Consider the following 19,572-nt stretch of genomic DNA (forward strand, 5'->3'; position numbering starts at 1 on the left):
AGGTGGATACTATAACTTTGCCTAGAGCCAAGGTCTACCTTGGAGAAGGATTCTACCTTTTACGATCCCCTCCCTGTGACCTCTCCTTGAGCTTCTGAGGAAGACGGTTGACTCTATATTGGGAAATTTCTCTTCCAAAGACATTAAGTCATGCATCACTCAGGACAGATACAGTTATAGTGTGTTCACTTGTGATTCAGATTCTCAGTGGCTTCCTGCAGGAAGGTTTAGTTCTGTCACAAACTGCATATTCACAGGTCAACTGTGTTTCTGTTCCACATCATCATCTTGGTGAAATTTAGGTTAATAGTTTAATGTCCCTTTGGAACATAAACATTCCTGTGAAGTTTCAAGGAAGACTTGGTAAGGCACCATTGTCTCAGGAAATTGGCTCCCTACTAGTGTTAAGTCATATATCATCATAAATAATAGGAAAACCACTCAATCCAATATGCATATGACCAATATTTAATATATAAGTAACTTTATGAAATATAAAGCACTGCATTGCTTTATTCCATGACAAGCAAGACATAACACTTACAATGACTTGCTGTTTTGAATGGGAAAGTGGTGAAAACAGCTGTGTCATGTTTGCAGGGAAGCAGGTACTGCAACTCTCTAGAACAAGCTGAGTAAGTTTACAATGCTTTTCTCCATTACCAGTCCCTCAGCACATACACCCATGCTAAAATGATCATCTACTTCTGATCATAAAAAAGCTAAAAACCTGTGCACACATTACCAAGCAACATATCAAATACACAGATCACAAGATATACACAGACGCTGTCAATATAGTAGCCGGAAGAGGCACCTGACAGTACAGGTGTGGGTGTCGATTGTGATCAGACACTTCAGCATCTACACAGAACATCAGGTTGAGAGAGGGAGGCATGGGGTAGAGGGATAAAATGGAGACGAGGTACAGTCAGTCATATACAGGCATATCAATTGCCCAGCCACAAACCACCCCGTGTATCTGTGATCTTTTTCCTTAGTAACTAGCATAACAGGATGTTCGACGCACAATCAAAAATACAATCCTGTGCAAAGTGCAGGAACTACGATCAATAAAAGAAAAATTTTTTAAAAAAGAAGACTCACATAGATTAACATGTTGGAGTTAGATTAAAAGGAATTCGAAACAAACACTGTATAAAGATTTTTTAAATGAAAATTATTAGAAATAAATAATTTTTGTATAGAATGTCAATTTATTAAAAATCAATTGAACATTTGAGAGCAGATATCCAAAATTATATTTGAGCTAACGAACTCAAAAGAGAACTTTGGTAGGTTGGACTCCTAGAAGGTTTAATTTGTAAGCTTTAATACAGTTAGTAGAAAACATCCCAAACAAAAAAAAAAACCTAGAAAAATATTGGGGGGGGGGGGAAGAAGCTATCTAAATAAATAGGAAATCATGAACTTATTTATTTATATGCCGCTACAAATCTCCATTTCCTTATCTGTACAACACATACATGCATTGCTGCTTCTGTGGTTTTCCCTGGGGAAGAGAGGCTACCCTGGATCTGTTCAAAGTGCTCTGCATGAGCACCCAGTCTGAACTGGGACCCTCTTGATTGGTTGGTTGGTTGAGGATTTTGATTAATGCAAATGTCTCGGGTATTTTGGAGAATCTGTATCCTCATGACTCTGTCCTCCCTCCCTGAGCTTTGCCTGCTTAGTGCTCTGCCAATCTCAAGAAGAGACCTGAGGAAGAAATGTGGTGTTGTGGCCTTTGACAATGCAACCACATACGATAGGGATTTCCCCTTTTCCCTGATAACTCAGTTGGTGAAGAGCAACTTCACTCACTCACTCATTAACATTTAAGATTGTTGATGTAATAATATAAATACATTGAGTCATCAACATATTAAAAATAACATTGCTGCAGGAAGGGGAACCCCTTCCAGGGCCCGAAAGTGGGCTCTTGTCTAATACTCAGAAATGAATCATCCAAGGAGATACACGTGCTGACAAAGCAAGAGATTTTATTGGGAAAGGGTATCAGGGCAGAGAGAAGTAAGGTAAGGGAACCCAGGAGAATTGCTTTGCCATGTGGCTCACAGTCTCTGGTTTTATGGTGATGGGCTTAGTTTCTGGGTTGTCTTTAGCCAATCATTCTGACTCAGAGTCCTTCCTGGGGTGTATGCCTTGTTCAGCCAAGATGGATGCCAGAGAGAAGGATTCTGGGAGGTGGCTAGACACGTGGTGTCACTTTTTGACCTTTCCTGAACTCTCCTGGTTGGGGGTGGCTTATTAGTTCCTTGTTCCTTACCAGGACCTCCTGTCATAAAACAATTCATGCAAATGGTTACTATAGTGCCTGGACAGAGTGGGCAGTTTCAGTCAGTGTGCTTCTCCTAACAATATTAAATATAATACTTTCATTGCACCTAAATTTAACATAATAAGGTATTGTGTCTGCTACAAATTTTTCAGCCCCCCAAAAAGTACCTCAATGTGGAAAAAACTTTTTAAAACTTTAAGAAAACCAAGATATGTATTTTTTGTCATGGTCTGTACACGGGTTGGAAAAGAATTTCCAGACATGAGACAGAATGAGAAGGAAATAAAGTTTATTATTTGTTAGAACAGTGTGCCAGCTCACGGGAGAACTGACATTGAACAAGGGGTCCCTAGTCCACATTTATACCCAGGGTCACTGCAGATGGTGACTACAGCCATGAAATTAAAAGATGCTTACTACTTGGAAGAAAAGTTATGACCAACATAGACAGCATATTAAAAAGCAGAGACATTACTTTGCCAACAAAGGTCCATCTAGTCAAGGTTGTGGTTTTTCCAGTAGTCATGTATGGATGTGAGAGGTGGACTATAAAGAAAGCTGAGTGCCACAGAATTGATGTTTCTGAACTGTGGTGTTGGAGAAAACTCTCAAGAGTCCCTTGGACTGCAAGGAGATTGAGCCAGTGCATCCTAAAGGAAATCCGTCATGACTGTTCATTGGAAGGACTGATACTGAAGCTGAAACTCCAATACTTTGGCCACCTGATGTGAAGAACTGACTCATTTGAAAATACCCTGATGCTGGGAAAGATTGAACGTGGGAGGAGAAGGGGACAGCAGAGGATGAGATGGTGGGATGGCATCACCGACTCAATGAACATGAGTTTGAGTAAACTCCAGGAGCTGGTGATGGACGGGAGGCCTGGCATGCTGCAGTCCTTGGGGTTGCAAAGAGTCAGACATGACTGAGCACTGAAATGAACTGAACTGAACTGAATACCCAGGGTGCAAGGAGTGCGATAGGGGTCTTGTGGGTCATTTGATTATTGGATGAGGCACGTATACTGGATGGGGGAAGAGTAAGGCAAATACCTTCTCCCTGTGGGGCCAGTTAAATGCTTAGGAGGACCTGAAATCCATTAACAGTTACAACATAGGGGAGGGAAGGATATAATGGTTTTTCCATTCTTGCATTCCAAGACCCTCCTTGGTTTTATCTGCTCTTTCATCCTTTAGTCACCACATTTTATGGTAGATAATATGAGGGAAAAATATATATACATATATATATACTGAAAACAGTGATACATGATCAGGATTTCCTAAGACTGGATTAAATTTTGCTGGGTAAATGACTTATGGGACTGACCGAAGACCTGGATTTGGCTTTTTCACTTTCTGTTTAGAAAAAAAGTATTCCTGGAATACATTTTTGATAACAGATACCTTTTAAATAATCTGTATTTGCCTTTAAATATTTTATTGTCACTTTGGCTAAATTTCACAGTGACCCATGGTCGGTTGTATTTTAAAATGTTACTGGTGTTCCTTTGACAAGTCTTCCCAAATCAAACTATAATAAAGTTCCTTTGACCTCTAGCTAACTTTGGGGTGCTTCAAAGTTCCCCCTGAAGAACTCCAAAGGAAGATATTAAACTAATCATGTTTATTTGGTATGTTTGGTTTAAGGGAAGTGTTGTCAAATGAATCATAAACTTTGCTATATAATATGGTAAATGGTACAGATATTCTCAAGATTATAGGGAGTTCCTAAAAATCTGATATGTCTTGGTAAAATATTATCAGTCATAATTTTAGTTGTCTGAAAATGTTACGTGTCACAGCAGTAATCAGATTAAAATATGCCCTTTTTAAGCCTTTTGTTAATATAGACAGTTATGGTTTTACTCTAATGCCTTTGTAACATGTCTCATCTTCAAGATTTATAAAAAGACTTTACAAGTTTCTGACTTTCAAAATATAATACTGAACTGAATAAAAACTTGAGGAATTCTAATGGGAAACCTGATGACTTCATAAAGCTGCTAACAAAAAGGATTATTTATATAAAACCTAAGTAAACTGGTAAATGTGGTTATAATTTGTATGGATTTAAAGGATTACTGGTTTAAACTTATGTTTTCCAGGTAAAAGAAAAACTTCCCCAGTTGATTATGACTGCCAATAGTTTGGTAGATTATACCTTTTGGAACATATATCTTGTTCTCTCTACCTGGTCAATTCTGCCAGTAACACATGCTCATCTCAAAGATTAGGCTATGCATAAGTATGCATGGCCAGAAAAAAAAAAAAAAAGTATGCATGGCCAGTGCAATGGAACTGCAGGTAGCTCATTAAATCAGCTATGGCTCCTTTGGTCACTCAATTATTGCGACTGGGTTACAACGAGTTATACTAATCAACTAATCATTGTTTAATTTTGTTCTTTGTTTTCATATTGTGCTTTGTGTCTCCCTACCACACTGTCTTTGTCTACATTATTTATATCCAGTTTAATTTATAAGATTGTTGCCTCTTGCAGTAACCAATGTGTAATCAGGCCTCCAACAAAACTTCTATGGCTAAACATTTTGAGAAAATCACACTTGTTATATAAAATATTTGTATTTTATAATGTAAAATGATATGATTCTAGGTATGGGAAGAAGCAACAAGGGAAAATGTCTTCTGGATTATAGTTAGAATCCAGAGAATTTTTAATTATTGATGGGGCCTGATCTAAAACTTAACACCTGGAAAGGCATATCAAGAAATTGTGACTGAACTGGGATGAGCCACCTAGTAATGTGGGACAAAAGTTGATCATGAAATGTTTCCCAGATAATGCTCATTCATGACCAAGAGGGGAAGACTTGAAGAATGGAATCAGCAATTGCAGCCCTTCAATGTGAGCCAGTGAACCCCAAGGAAGGTGAATACATGCCACTTATCAGTCATTAGACTGCAACCATTCCAGCCACTCCCTAAGGTGAACCCTCAGGAAACTCTGAGAGTGCAGGATTGCAGGCCCCAGATGGGTGAGGTACATACCAAGGAAATAATTTTAATGAGCCCTGACTTTTGCATCTCCCATGCATAGAATGTATGTATTCCCTGGTGGCTCAGTTGGTAAAGAATCCAGCTGCAATGCGGGAGACCTGGGTTCGATCCCTGGATTGGGAAGATCCCCTGGAGAAGGGATCAGCTATCCACGCCAGTATTCTGGGCTGGAAAATTCCATGGACTGTATAGTCCATGGGGTCGCAAAGAGTCGGACACAACTGAGCGACTTTCACCTTCACTTCATACATAGAAAAGGTCTAAATTTCTTTATTTGAGGTGCTGTCTCATGTATTTGAAGTTCAGTTTTTCTAAGTCTACCAGTGTAAAATAAACAATTTCTAAAAAAATAATAAAAGACAAATCTCAGCATTTGAAACACTGGTAATGAGGGCAGACACTCCCTGAAAGATCCATCTGACTAACCAGAAATATCGTCACCCCCTTTTCCCACAAGATTGTGGAAGGGACTTTGACAGTGAGGAATTCTTGCACAGAAGATGCCAGTTCTTCTTATATTTTGGAAATGGTTTCTTTGACTTGCTTTTCATTGCTTTTGCTACTATAATCATACAGAATGGCCTGCCTCAGAGAATCCTGCCCCTCTGTCTGACTGTTAAACTAAAGTGCCCTTGTTCAGAACCCTGTTCACCTGTAGATGGCAGGAAGGAAGAAATTAATTCATCTCTGCCTGAGGCTTGCCATTATAGACATTTGCAAGATGAATGGCCTTTTTACTTTGATTTCTCACCTCCCGCCGTATCTCTGATCTATAAAAAACCTGGCATCCAGACCAGATAAGATGGTTATTTTGGGGTGCTAGCCTGCCATCTTCTCAGTCAGCTGTCTCCCCAGTTATAATCTCTTCCTTGCCTCAACCCTTCATCTCTCAGATTCATTGGCCTGTCGTGCAGTGAGCAGAGTGAGCTTGGACTCAGTAACAAATACACTGAATAATCAATATAGAGATCTTCCAAGAAAATAAACTGGGGATCCACTTTCCAAATAATGTTGGGAAAAGAACCCCAGGTAACAAGTGAAAATGCATGCTAGTGCATAATATTCTTTCACTAATGTTTAATGGCTGTTTTCCAACGGCATTGAAGTAGCTGAAAATTATGGAGAACATGACAAGTAAGTATGATAAAACTTACATTATTTTAAGCTTAAATTTTTCATTTATACCCAAGTGAAAGTCGCTCAGTCGTGTCTGACTCTTTGCAACCCCATGGACTATACAGTCCCTGGAATTCTCCAGGCCAGAATACTGGAGTGGGTAGCCATTCCCTTCTCCAGTATTTATACCCAAGGCAGAGTTTATTATAATTTTACTTCACTGCCTTTAATAAAAGTAAAGTCATTAATAATGTTTTAAGAATTTACTTGTTAGCTTATCTCCTTTTCAGCTGAAAGACTTGCTGTGTTTACAATTTGTCATGATCTATGATGATTTTAAATAACTTTGAGTGTTTCAGCTTACTAAAAACTCATTCAAAGGACCTCACTGTAGTTATTATCATTAAATAAAAGGTTAAGACCACATTAGAGTTGGTTAGGATTGCAGTAAGCAAAGTTCATGCATGAGTTGTCTTTTGTTGTGTGTGTGTGTGTGTGTGGTTTTTTTCCCATGGTAAAGACTGCTTTATTGGTGGCAGTTAGCACAAGTCAATAAATACTGATCTCCAAAGAATTCAGTTATGTATCAGACTACTGGTCCACAGAGAGCTGAATGGAATTGAACCAACTGATTGCTGGGAGGATAAACTGAAGTCAATCCTGCTTCTTGGGAAATGAAGCCACAGCCAGCTCATATATGGCATATGCCATTCTACCAACTATAAGAATCATGGTGGCTCTATACAGGAGGGCATCAGCTATCCCACTCTTCAGATGCACTGGAATTCCATTATCTTCCTGAAACAGCTTTTGTTTCTTTGGAACCGTATTTTCAAACTGCCTGCCTGAAGCAGTACTTATGGTCCTCTTAGTAATCTGATGGAGAGCAAGAAAATTCTGTAGCACCTTGGCTCAGTTACTGCTCACCAACCAGGACAACTGACCACCAGGAACCCATGCATCAGATTTAGAAGCAACAGCACAATAGTGTTATCTTTTAATTAAAAAAAATTTTTTTACAATGGTATTTTTTTCATATATGAACATTGACGCTTGCCTTCATCAGTTCAGTTCAGTCACTCAGTAGTGTCCGACTCTTTGTGACCCCATGAATCGCAGCACGCCAGGCCTCCCTGTCCATCACCAACTCCCAGAGTTCACTCAGACTCACGTCCATCGAGTCCGTGATGCCATCCAGCCATCTCATCCTCGGTCGTCCCCTGCTCCTCCTGCCCCCAATCCCTCCCAGCATCAGAGTCTTTTCTAATGAGTCAAGTCTTCACATGAGGTGGCCAAAGTACTGGAGCTTCAGCTTTAGCATCATTCCTTCCAAAGAAATCCCAGGACTGATTTCCTTCAGAATGGACTGGTTGGATCTCCTTGCAGTCCAAGGGACTCTCAAGAGTCTTCTCCAACACTATAGTTCAAACGCATCAATTCTTCGGCACTCAGCCTTCTTCACAGTCCAACTCTCACTTCCATACATGATGACTGGAAAAACCATAGCCTTGACTAGACAGACCTTTGGTGGCAAAGTAATGTCTCTGCTTTTGAATATACTGTCTAGGTTGGTCATAACTTTTCTTCCAAGGAGTAAGCGTCTTTTAATTTCATCGCTGCAGTCACCATCTTCAGTGATTTTGGAGCCCAAAAAAATAAAGTCTGACACTGTTTCTACTGTTTCCCCATCTATTTGCCATGAAGTGATGGGACCAGATGCCATGATCTTCGTTTTCTGAATGTTGAGCTTCAAGCCAACTTTTTCACTCTCCTCTTTCACTTTCATCAAGAGGTGATAAGGAGATACCCCTTGTCCAAGGTAAGGAGTAGCGGCTGTGCTTTGCTGGAGCAGCCGTGAAGAGATATCCCACACCCAAGGTAAGAGAAACCCAAATAAGATGGTAAGTGTTGCAAGAGGGCATCAGAGGGCAGACACACTGAAACCATACGCACAGAAAACTAGTCAATCTTATCACACTAGGACCACAGCCTTGTCTAACTCAATGAAACCAAGCCATGCCTATGGGGCAACCCAAGTCGGGCGGGTCATGGTGGAGAGGTCTGACAGAACATGGTCCACTGGAGAAGGGAAAGGCAAGCCACTTCAGTATTCTTGCCTTGAGAACCCCATGAACAGTATGAACAGGCAATATGATAGGATACCAAAAGAGGAACTCCCCAGGTCATTAGGTGCCCAATATGCTACTGGAGATCAGTGGAGAAATAACTCCAGAAAGAATGAAGGGATGGAGCCAAAGCAAAAACAATACCCAGTTGTGTATGTGACTGGTGCTAGAAGCAAGATCCAGTGCTGTAAAGAGCAATATTGCATAGGAACCTGGAATGTCAGGTCCATGAATCAAGACAAATTGGAAGTGGTCAAACAAGAGATGGCAAGGGTGAACGTCGACATTCTAGGAATCAGCAAACTAAAATGGACTGGAATGGGTGAATTTAACTCAGATGACCATTACATCTACTACTGCGGGCAGGAATCCCTCAGAAAATGGAGTAGCCATCATGGTCAACAAAAGAGTTCGAAATGCAGTACTTGGATGCAATCTCAAAAATGACAGAATGATCTCTGCCTTCATACATTTACAATGTATTTTTCTTTTTTGTGTACTTTCTAATTCAGATATATTCAAATGTTTTCCTATGTCTTACATTCATCATCTATACTTTCAAGGCTCATTTCATTTGTTGTAAGAAAGGAGATAGGCCTTGTACTGAGCATGTGGCTTTATATAATACCAGAATTGTTTTTTGTGTATCTTTATTGACACCACTATATTGAAAATATCATCCAGTAATGACAAGTTGCATATATAATCACATCTCACTGCAGCACAATGATTTTGTTTCCTCATAGTGTACTTCTTCATTTGATATTTTGTGTCTATGTATTTATTGGCTATATGTATATTAGACATGAGACTATTCCGTCAGTTCATTGAATTTAAAAGTGAGGAAGTATTTTTCTTGTTACATTCTCAGTAGTTACAGGTCTAACATAATTACCTAGGAGCATTTTGTATTCCTTTTGAGTTTTATTACACAATAAGGGCCACAACTCATCCATAATTAGCTATATTCTTAGGTGTGTTGTTGTTGTTCAGTCGATAGTTATATTTGACTGTCTGCAATCCCATGGACTGCAGCACACCAGGCTTCTTTGTCCTTACCTATCTCCCAGGGTTTACTCCAACTCATGTCCATTTAGTTAGTATTGCCATCCAACCATCTTATCCTCTGCTGCCTTCTTCTCCTCCAGCCCTCAGTCTTTCCCAGCATGAAGGTCTTTTCTATGATGGCTCTTCACATCAGGTGACCAAAGTATTAGAGCTTCAACTTCAGCATTATTCCTTCCGATGAATATTCAGGGTTGATTTCCTTTAGGATTGACTGGTTTGATCTCCTTCCAGTCCTAGGGACTCTCAAGAGTCTTCTCTAGCTCCACGGTTTGAAAGCAACTGTTCTTTGGCACTCAGCCGTCTTTATGGTCCAAATGTCACATCCATACATGACTCCTGGAAAAACCACAGCTTTGACTATCTGGATCTTTGTTGGCAAAGTTATGTCTCTGCTTTTTAATTTGCTGTCTAGGTTTGTCATAGCTTTCAAAGAGCAAATGTCAAAGAGAAAATGTTTATTCATTTCATGGCTGCAGTCACCATCTGCAGGGATTTTGAAGCCCAAGAAATAAAGTCTGTCACAGTCTATTTTTTTTTCCCCATCTATTTCCCATAAAGTGCTGGGACCAGATGCTATGATCAGTTTTTTGAATGTTGCATTTTAAGCCAGCTTTTACCCTCTCTTCTTTCAACTTCATCAAGAGGATCTTTAGTTTCCCTTCATTTTCTGCCATTAGGGTGGTATCATTTGCATATAGAGGTTATTGATATTTCTCCCAGGAATCTTGATTCCAGCTTCTGATTCAACCAGCCTGGCATTTCACATCATGTACACTACATATAAATTAAATAAGCAAGGTGACAATATACAGCCTTGTCATACTCCTTTCCCAATTTTGAACCAGTCCATTTTTCCATGTCTGTTTCTAACTTTTGCTTCTTGACCTGCATATAGGTTTCCCAGGAGGCAGGTATTCACATCTCTGTAAGAATTTTCCAAAGTTTGTTGTGATCCACACAAAGTTTCTAGCATAGTCAATGAAGCAGAAGTAGATGTTTTTCTGGAATTCTCTTGCTTTTGCTATGATCCAACAGATTTTGGCAATTCGATCTCTGGTTCTTCTACCTTGTACATCTGGAAGTGGTACAACTAATTCCAGCTTGTACATCTGGAAGTTCTCAGTTCATATACTCTTGAAGCCTAGCTTGAAGGATTTTGAGCATTACCTTGCTAGCATGTGAAATGAAAGCACTTGCGTGGTAGTTTGAATGTTCTTTAAGATTGCCCTTCTTTGGGATTGGAATGAAAACTGACCTTTTCCAGTCCTGTGGACACTGGTGAGTTTTCCAAATTTGCTGAGAGAGTGAGGGCAGCAGTTTCACAGCATCATCTTTCAGGATTTTAAGTATCCCCGGTGGAATCCCATCACCTCCACTAGCTTTGTTCCTTCTAATCCTTCCTAAGGCACACTTGACTTCCAGACTGTCCAGATCTAGGTGAGCTACCACACTATCAAGGTTATCTGGGTAATTACGAATTTTTTTTTAGTTTTTCTGTGTATTGTTGGCACCTCAAAGGCAATGCCAAAGAATGCTCAAACTACCACACAATTGCACTCATCTCACACGCTAGTAAAGTAATGCCCCAAATTCTCCAAGCCAGGCTTCAGCAATACGTGGTCCGTGAACTTCCTGATGTTCAAGCTGGTTTTAGAAAAGGCAGAGGAACCAGAGATCAAATTGCCAACATCTGCTGGATCATTGAAAAAGGAAGAGAGCTCCAGAAAAACATCTACTTCTGCTTTATTGACTATGCCAAAGCCTTTGACTGTGTGGATCACAGTAAGCTGTGGAAAATTCTGAAAGAGATGGGAATACCAGACCACCTGACATGCCTTTTGAGAAACCTACATGCAGGTCAAGAAGCAACAGTTAGAACTGGACATGGAATAACAGACTGGTTCCAAATAGGAAAAGGAGGATGTCAAGGCTGTATATTGTCACCCTGCTTATTTAACTTATACGCAGAGTACATCATGAGAAACGCTGGGCTGGAAGAAGTACAAGCTGGAATCAAGATTGCTGGGAGAAATATTAATAACCTCAGAAATATCAATAACACCACCCTTATGGCAGAAAGTGAAGAACTCAAAAGCCTCTTGATGAAAGTGAAAGAAGAGAGTGAAAAAGTTGGCTTAAAGCTCAACATTCAGAAAACGAAGATCATGGCATCTGGTCCCATCACTTCATGGGAAATAGATGGAGAAACAGTGGAAACAGTGTCAGACTTTATTTTGGGGGGGCTCCAAAATCACTGCAGATGGTGATTGCAGCCATGAAATTTAAAAATGCTTACACCTTGGAAGGAAAGTTATGACCAACCTAGATAGCATATTCGAAAGCAGAGACATTACTTTGCCAACAAAGGTCTGTCTAGTCAAGGCTATGGTTTTTCCAGTCAGTGGTCATGTATGGATGTGAAAGTTGGACTGTGAAGACAGCTGAGCACCGAAGAATCGATGCTTTTGAACTGTGATGTTGGAGAAGAGTCTTGAGAGTCCCTTGGACTGCAAGGAGATCCAACCAGTCCATTCTAAAGGAGATCAGTCCTGGGTGTTCTTTGGAAAGACTAATGCTGAAATTGAAACTCCAATACTTTGGCCAACTCATGCGAAGAGTTGACTCATTGGAAAAGACTCTGATGCTGGGAGGGATTGGGGGCAGGAGGAGAAGGGGATGACAGAGAATGAGATGGTTGGATGGCATCACCGACTCAATGGACATGAGTTTGAGTGAACTCTGGGAGTTGATGATGGACAGGGAGGCCTGGTGTGCTGCAATTCATGGGGTCACAAAGAGTCAGACATGACTGAGTGACTGAACTGAGCTGAAATGAACTTCTTGATCTCTCCTACTTGTTAGGTCCATACTGTTTCTGTCATTTAATGTGCCCATCTTTTCATGAAATGTTCCCTTGTTATCTCTAATTTTCTTGAAGAGATCTCTAGTCTTTCCCATTCTATTTTTTTCCTCTATTTCTTTGAGGAAATTAAGGTTTCACTTAAGAAAGCTTTCTTGTCTCTCTTTGCTATACTTTGGAACTCTGCATTCAGTTGGGTATAATTTTCCCTTTCTCCTTTTCCTTTCACATCTCTTCTTTCTCAACTATTTGTAAGACCTCCTAAGACAACCATTTTGCCTTCTAGCATTTCAGTTTCTTGGGGATAGTTTTGGTCACCACCTTCTGGACAATGTTGAGAACCTCCAACATAGTACTTCAGGCGCTCTATCAGATCTAATCCCTTAAATCTATTTGTCAATTCCACTGTAAAATCATAAGGGATTTGACTTAGGTCATATCTGAATGGCCTAGTGGTTTTCCCTACTTTCTTCAATTTAAGTATGAATTTTGTGATAAAGAGTTCATGATCTGAGCCATAGTCAGCTCCCAGTCTTGTTTTACTGACTATATAGAGTTTCTTCATCTTCAACCTGATTTCAGTATTGATCATCTAATGATGTCCACTCAGAAGAATTATACAAAAAAGATCTTAATGGCTCAGAAAACCATGATAGTGTCATCAATCACCTAGAGCTAGATATTCTGGAATGCAAAGCCAAGTGGGCCTTAGGAAGCATCACCATGAAGAAAGCTAGGGGAGGTAATGGAATTCCAGCTAAGCTATTTCAAATCCTAAAAGATGAGGCTGCAAAAGTGCTGTACTCAATATGCCAGAAAATTTAGAAAACCCAGGAGTGGCCACAGCACTAGAAAAGGTCAGGTTTCATTTCAATCCCAAAGAATGCTCGCACTGCCACAAAATTGCTCTCATTTCACATGCTAGCAAAGTAATGCTCAATATTCTCCAAGATGGGCTTCAATAATATATGAATCAAGAATTTTTAGATGTTCAAGATGTATTTAGAAAACGCAGAGGAACCACAGATCAAATTGCCAACATTTTAGGTAACATCTACTGCTTCATTGGCTACACAAAAGCCTTCGACTGTGTGAATCACAATAATCTGTGGAAAATTGTTAAAGAGATGGGAAGACCAGACCATCTTACCTGCCTCCTGAGTAAAATGTATGCAGATAAAGAAGCAACAGTTAGAACTGGACATGGAACAATGGACTGGTTGCAAACTGGGAAAGGAGTATGTCAAGGCTTGTGTATTCTCACCTTGCTTACTTAACTTACGTGCAGAATACATCATCCAAAATGCCAGGGTGGATGAAGCACAAGTTGGAGTCAAGATTGCTGGGAGAAATATCAATAATCTCAAATAGGCAGATGACACCTCCCTTACTGCAGAAAGAGAAGAAAAACTAAAGAGCCTCTTATTGAAAGTGAAAGAGGGGACTGAAAAAGCTGGCTAAAAGCTCAACATTCAAAAAATGAAGATCATTGCATCCAGTCCCATCACTTCATGGCACATAGAGGGGAAACAGTGGAAACAATGGCTGACTTTATTTTTCTGGGCTCCAAAATCACTGCAGATGGTGATTGCAGCCATGAAATTAAAAAAGATTGCTCCTTGGAAGAAAGCTATGACCAACCTAGACAGAATATTAAAAAGCAGAGATGTTATCCAGCCAACAAAGGTCCATCTAGTCAAAGCTATTGTATTTCCATTAGTCTTATATGGATGTGAGATTTGGACCATAAAGAAAATTGAGCATGAAAGAACTGATGCTTTTGAACTGTAGTGTTGGAGAAGACTCTTTTGTTTTTTAATATAAATTTATTTATTTTAATTGGAGGTTAATTACTTTACAATATTGTATTGGTTTTGCCATACATCATCATTAATCCACCACAGGTATACACGTGTTCCCCATTCTGAACCCCCCTCCCTCCTCCCTCTTGAGAGTCCCTTGGACAGTAAAGAGATCCAACCAGTCAATCGTAAATTAAATCAATCCTGAACATTTATTGGAAGGACTGATGCTGAAGCTGAGCTCCAATACTCTTGTCACCTGATGCAGAGAACTGACTCATTGTAAAAGAACTTGATGCTGGGAAAGATGGAAGGAAGAAGGAAGAAGATGACTGAGATTGAGATGGTTGGATGGCATCACTGACTCCATGGACATGAGTCTGAGCAACTTCTGGGAGTTAGTGATGGACCAACTCAGGGAAACCTGGTGTGTTGCAGTACATGGGGTTGAAACAGACTGAGCAAATGAACTGAACTGAAGCCTTTTGCCCCTTGAGCAGGAATCTTCAAGTTGTTGTTACAGGAAGTGACCGCAAGGTGGAGGCATGTCTTCATGACTGACTCTGGGTCCTTGGGCAAGCAGACCCTTTTGTGGGGACTGCCAATTAGAGTCCGTGAACCAGGAGAAACAACCAAAGCTTGGATCTTATTACTTCTTCCCCCTTAGCTTTGAGTCCCAAGACTCATCCTAACTCCTGCAAAACCACACTGCCAAAGGTGCGATAATCCATAGCTGAGGTCATGCTAAGAAAGATGCCAGTGTTGCAGTCCTCAGTCCAAGGGACACATGGAGCCCAGCGTGTTTGGAAATCTCTTGCAGATCAGAGGTTCCATTGCATTTGGGTGCAGTTCACTTGGATTTCCTCGAGGAAGGTCAGCCAATCTCCAGACTTTGGTGGGCTCAAGGAGACAGCACGAGCCACTCCAGGTCCATCTGGGGTCACACGGCCATCCGCATGCTGCAGGCTCCCTCAGCATTCCACACTCCAGCCTTGGGGCCCCCGCCTCTCAGGCTCCAGGGACGTGACACCGCTCACATCAGACTGGCCCAGGGGAAAGAAATTCTGAAATGTTTTCCTTGTTTGTCCTATGATTGGAACTGGTTGACGCATTAGTCACAATCTTGATGGCTGGGGCTTTTTTGTTTGTTTGGTTGGCTGGTTGATTTTTGTCTCTTTTCTTGTTTTTTCATCTACAGCAACAAGATTTACATGTAGATAGAAACATACATTCTTCTTGGCTTCTTTTTCCAGATGGGTTGCTAGGGAGTGTTGAGTAGGGTTTCTTGTGTGACATACTGAGTTTCTTTGCTCTTTTGTTTTGTTTTTATACTAGTGAGCACATGTTAGTCTGAACCAATTCATTTCACCCTGCCATCCACCATTTTTTTTTGGTAAACATAACTTTTTCTTCTCATTCTCTGAGGCTGTTTCTCTTTGCTGAAGAGTTCATTTGTATCCGTTCATAAGGATGCTGAATATTTTTCCTGTGTCTAATGCAATCTATATTTGCTCCTCAAAGAAATCTCCTTTCCTATTCTGGCCCATTGGTTTTGTTTTGTTCTGTTTTGTTTTGATCCAGGGGAGGTTGTTTGTACATCCAAAATGTAGCTGCATGTGCTGTTTGTGTGTATTGGAGACAAACCCCTTGTGGGCGTCTTTGTCTGTTAATACATTTCCCATTCTGAGGGTTGTCTTTGTCTTACTTTTAGGGTGTCCTTCTCTGTGCAAATGCCTTTAAGGGTAATTAGGTCACGTTTTCTTATTTCTGATTTAGTTGCATTATTCTTACAGGTGCATGAAAAAGTTGCTTAATGCAACTTAAGACAAAGCCTGTTCTTCCAATATGCATGCATGCGTGCTAGTCACTTCAGTCCTGTTCAATCCTATGGGACCCTATGTGCTGTAGCCTGCCAGACTTCTCTGTCCATAGTATTCCAGGGAAGAATACTGAGGTGGGTTGCCATGCCCTCCTCCAGTGCATTTTCCCCACCCAGGAATAAAACCTATGTCTCTTATGTCTCCCGAATCAGCAAGCATGTGCTTTATATAGACCGGAACCAGAGAAACTCTCATCCTTTGTGATATATTCCTCCAAGGTTTCCTAGGATCCGTGCCTACACTTGACACTTTTAATTATTTGTCGTTGCTTTTGGTATAGGGTGTGAGGAAATCCTCCCATCTCATTCTCAGTGTCATTGCTTAAGGAACCTCTGCCCTGCCCTCCATCATGGCTCTTACCATTCACATCCTCAGCTGCGGTGGAGGAGGATTCCCTTGTGTCCACACCCCCTCCGCAACTCACTGTCTGTGGAGGTTTTCACAGTGACCATTCTGACATGTGTGAGGTGATAACTGATGGTAGTTCTAAAACTTAGTGGTATTGACAACTTTGCATGAGACTTGTTTAAAATATGTGATTTTAACTAGCCTTTTGAAATCAGCCTGTTTAAGGTCTGCCCAGGTTTAAAATCGTTTTGGCTGACCAGGCCTAGGACATTGCCTGAGGGGAGGTATTTGTCACTGACTGCCCAGTGGCCTTTGTGAGTATTGACTGCCCATCAGCATAGCTTTGCAAGTGGTTTTATGGCAAACAAACAGTGACAGCGTGTCTTCAGGCCCCACTCTTACTGTTTACTGCTATAATTTCATTATTATTGTGTATGGGTACAGTATTCTTTTGTGTTGTGTTTGTTTCTGGTGTACAAGACCTTGATTCGGTTCCACCCAGAGTTTCATTAGTTTTGCAGAGATTTTTTTTTTCTTTACGATGATTACGAGGTGTTCTTAACTTTTCCCCTGGTATTCAGTATGTTTGTGTAGCTTATCTATTTGAAATATATTCCTCTGTAGATGCTTATTCAAGTCTCTTCATTGCTCCCTGTGCCCTCATATTTTCTTTCTAAGAATCAGAAGTTCTTTAAGTTTCTGAGTCTGTTTCTTTATGTAAAGTAGTTTCTTTGTATGAATTGTTAGGTCGACCAGTTAGGAACATCTTGCGATATTTGTGTTTCTGTCTCTGACTCACATCCCTTAGTATCCCAATCTCTGTCCATCCGTGCTGAGGCCACTTTCACCATTCTGTTCTGTTGTATATAGCAGCAGATTGCATTGGAGAGGTGTGCTACTTAGACCTCAGTTTTCTGTCCTGACACTTTAGATTTCATGCCAATGTCTTGCCTCTTGTAAATCGCGCTACCCTGAAAACAGGGGTACATGTGTCATCTCAAATTCACATTTTCTCTGGATCTAAGCCCAGGAATGCAAGAGTGGGATTTGCCAATCACATGGTTCCCCTATGCTTAGATTTTGTTCTCTTTTTTTTTTTAAGGAAACTCATGCCTCTACCAATACTTCCTATACCCATCAACATGCCAACAAGCAGAGAAAGATGATTCCTTTTTCCCTAAACCCTCTGCAGGACTTCTTTTTAATAGACCTTTTTGATGCAGGTCGTACTGAGCCATGTGAGGTGATTCTCATGTTGGTTTTGACTGACATTGTTTTAGGAGTTTGTGAAGTGGAGTATCTTTAAGGTGCTTCTGGGCTTTAGACAGTGTAAGTACTGCTGACCTCTTGAAATTGGCTTCTTGAAATTGAGACCAGACTTCCCTGGTGGCTCAGATGGTAAAGCATCAGCCTGCAATGCAGGAGACCTGGGTTCAATTCCTGGGTTGGGAAGATCCCCTGGAGAAGGAAATGGCAATCCACTCCAGCACTCTTGCCTGGAAAATCCCATGGACAGACAAGCCTGATAGGCTACAGTCCATGGGGTCACAAAGAGTCGGATACGACTGAGCGACTTCACTTTGAAATCTTTTAGGATGATTTTCCTAGGGACATTACTTGAAGGTAGGTTCATTTACAGCTGCACAAGGCCATTTGATACCAAGGGACTTTCCATGCAAAGATGGGCACAATAAAGGACAGAAACAGTATGGGCCTAACAGAAGCAGAGGATGTTAAGAAGTGCAAGAATTCACAGAGGAACTATACAAGAAGATCTTAATGAGACGGATAAGAACAAAGGTGTGATCATTCACCTAGAGCCAGACATCCTGGAGTTGAAGTCAAGTGGGGGTTAGGAAGCACCACTACGAACAACACCAGTGGAATTGATGGAATTCCAGCTGAGCTATTTGAAATCCTAAAAGATGATGCTGTGAAAGTGCTGCACTCACTGTGCCAGCAAGTTTGGAAAACTCTCAGTGGCCACAGGACTGGAAAAGGTCAGGTTTCATTCCACTCTCAAAGAAGGGCAATGCCAAAGAATGTTCAAACTCCCAATTAATTGCACTGATGTCACAGGCTAGCCAAGTAATGCTCAAACTTCTCCAAGCTAGCCTTCAACAGTACATGAACTGAGAACTCCCAGATGTTCAAGCTGGATTTAGAAAAGGCAGAGGAACCAGAGATCAAATTGCCAGCATCCATTGGATCATAGAAAAAGCAAGAGAACTCCAGAAAAACCTTTGCTTCTGCCTCATGGACTACGCTAAAGCCTTTGACTGCTTGGATCACAAAAAATCTCGGTAAAATTCTTAAAGATTTGGGCATACCTGGCCACATGACCTGCCTCCTGAAAAATGTGGATGCAGATCACAAAGCAACAGTTAGTACCGGACATGGAACAGCAGACTGATTGCAAATTGGGAAAGGAGTATGTCAAGGAGGTGCATTTTCACCTTGGTTATTTAATTTATATGCAGAATACATCATGCAAAATGCCAGGGTGGATGAAGCACAGCTGGAATTAAGACTGCCCTGAGAAATTTTATCAATACCTCAGATATGCACATGACATCACCCTACAGTGAAGAGGAACTAAAGAGCCTCTTGGTGAAGTGAAGGAGGAGAGAGAAAAGGCTGGCTTAAAATTCAACATTCAAAAAATGAAATCATGGCATCCGGTCCCATCACTTCTTGGCAAAGAAATGGGAAACAAAGGAAACGGTGACAGACTTTATTTTCTTGGGCTCCAAAATCACTGCCTATGGTGATTGAAGCCATGAAATTAAAAGACGCTTGCTCCTTGGAAGAAGAGCTCTGACCAAACTAGACAGCATATTAAAAAGCAGCAATCTCTGCTAACAAAGATCCGTCTAACCAAAGTTTTTCAGGAAGGTTTTTAAAGGTTTTTCAGGAGTTGTGTATGGATGTGAGAGCTGGGACATAAAGAAAGCTGAGTGCCACAGAACTGATGCTTTTGAACTGTAGTATTGGACAAAACTCTTGAGAGTTCCTTAGACAGCAAGGAGATCCAACCTTCCATCCTACAG

At 40.8% G+C, this 19,572-nt stretch overlaps 1 long non-coding RNA gene and 1 pseudogene across 1 annotated transcript in view; both read right to left on the reverse strand.

Annotated features, from left to right (window-relative positions):
* Positions 1 to 19,572, reverse strand: part of LOC138429111 (uncharacterized) — a 55,495-nt gene that overhangs the window by 19,571 nt on the left and 16,352 nt on the right. The window lies entirely within an intron of this gene.
* Positions 7,021 to 9,111, reverse strand: LOC138429672 (cytochrome c oxidase subunit 7A2, mitochondrial pseudogene; annotated as a pseudogene).

Source organism: Ovis canadensis, chromosome 24, assembly GCF_042477335.2.
Source record: "Ovis canadensis isolate MfBH-ARS-UI-01 breed Bighorn chromosome 24, ARS-UI_OviCan_v2, whole genome shotgun sequence".
NCBI lineage: Eukaryota > Metazoa > Chordata > Mammalia > Artiodactyla > Bovidae > Ovis > Ovis canadensis.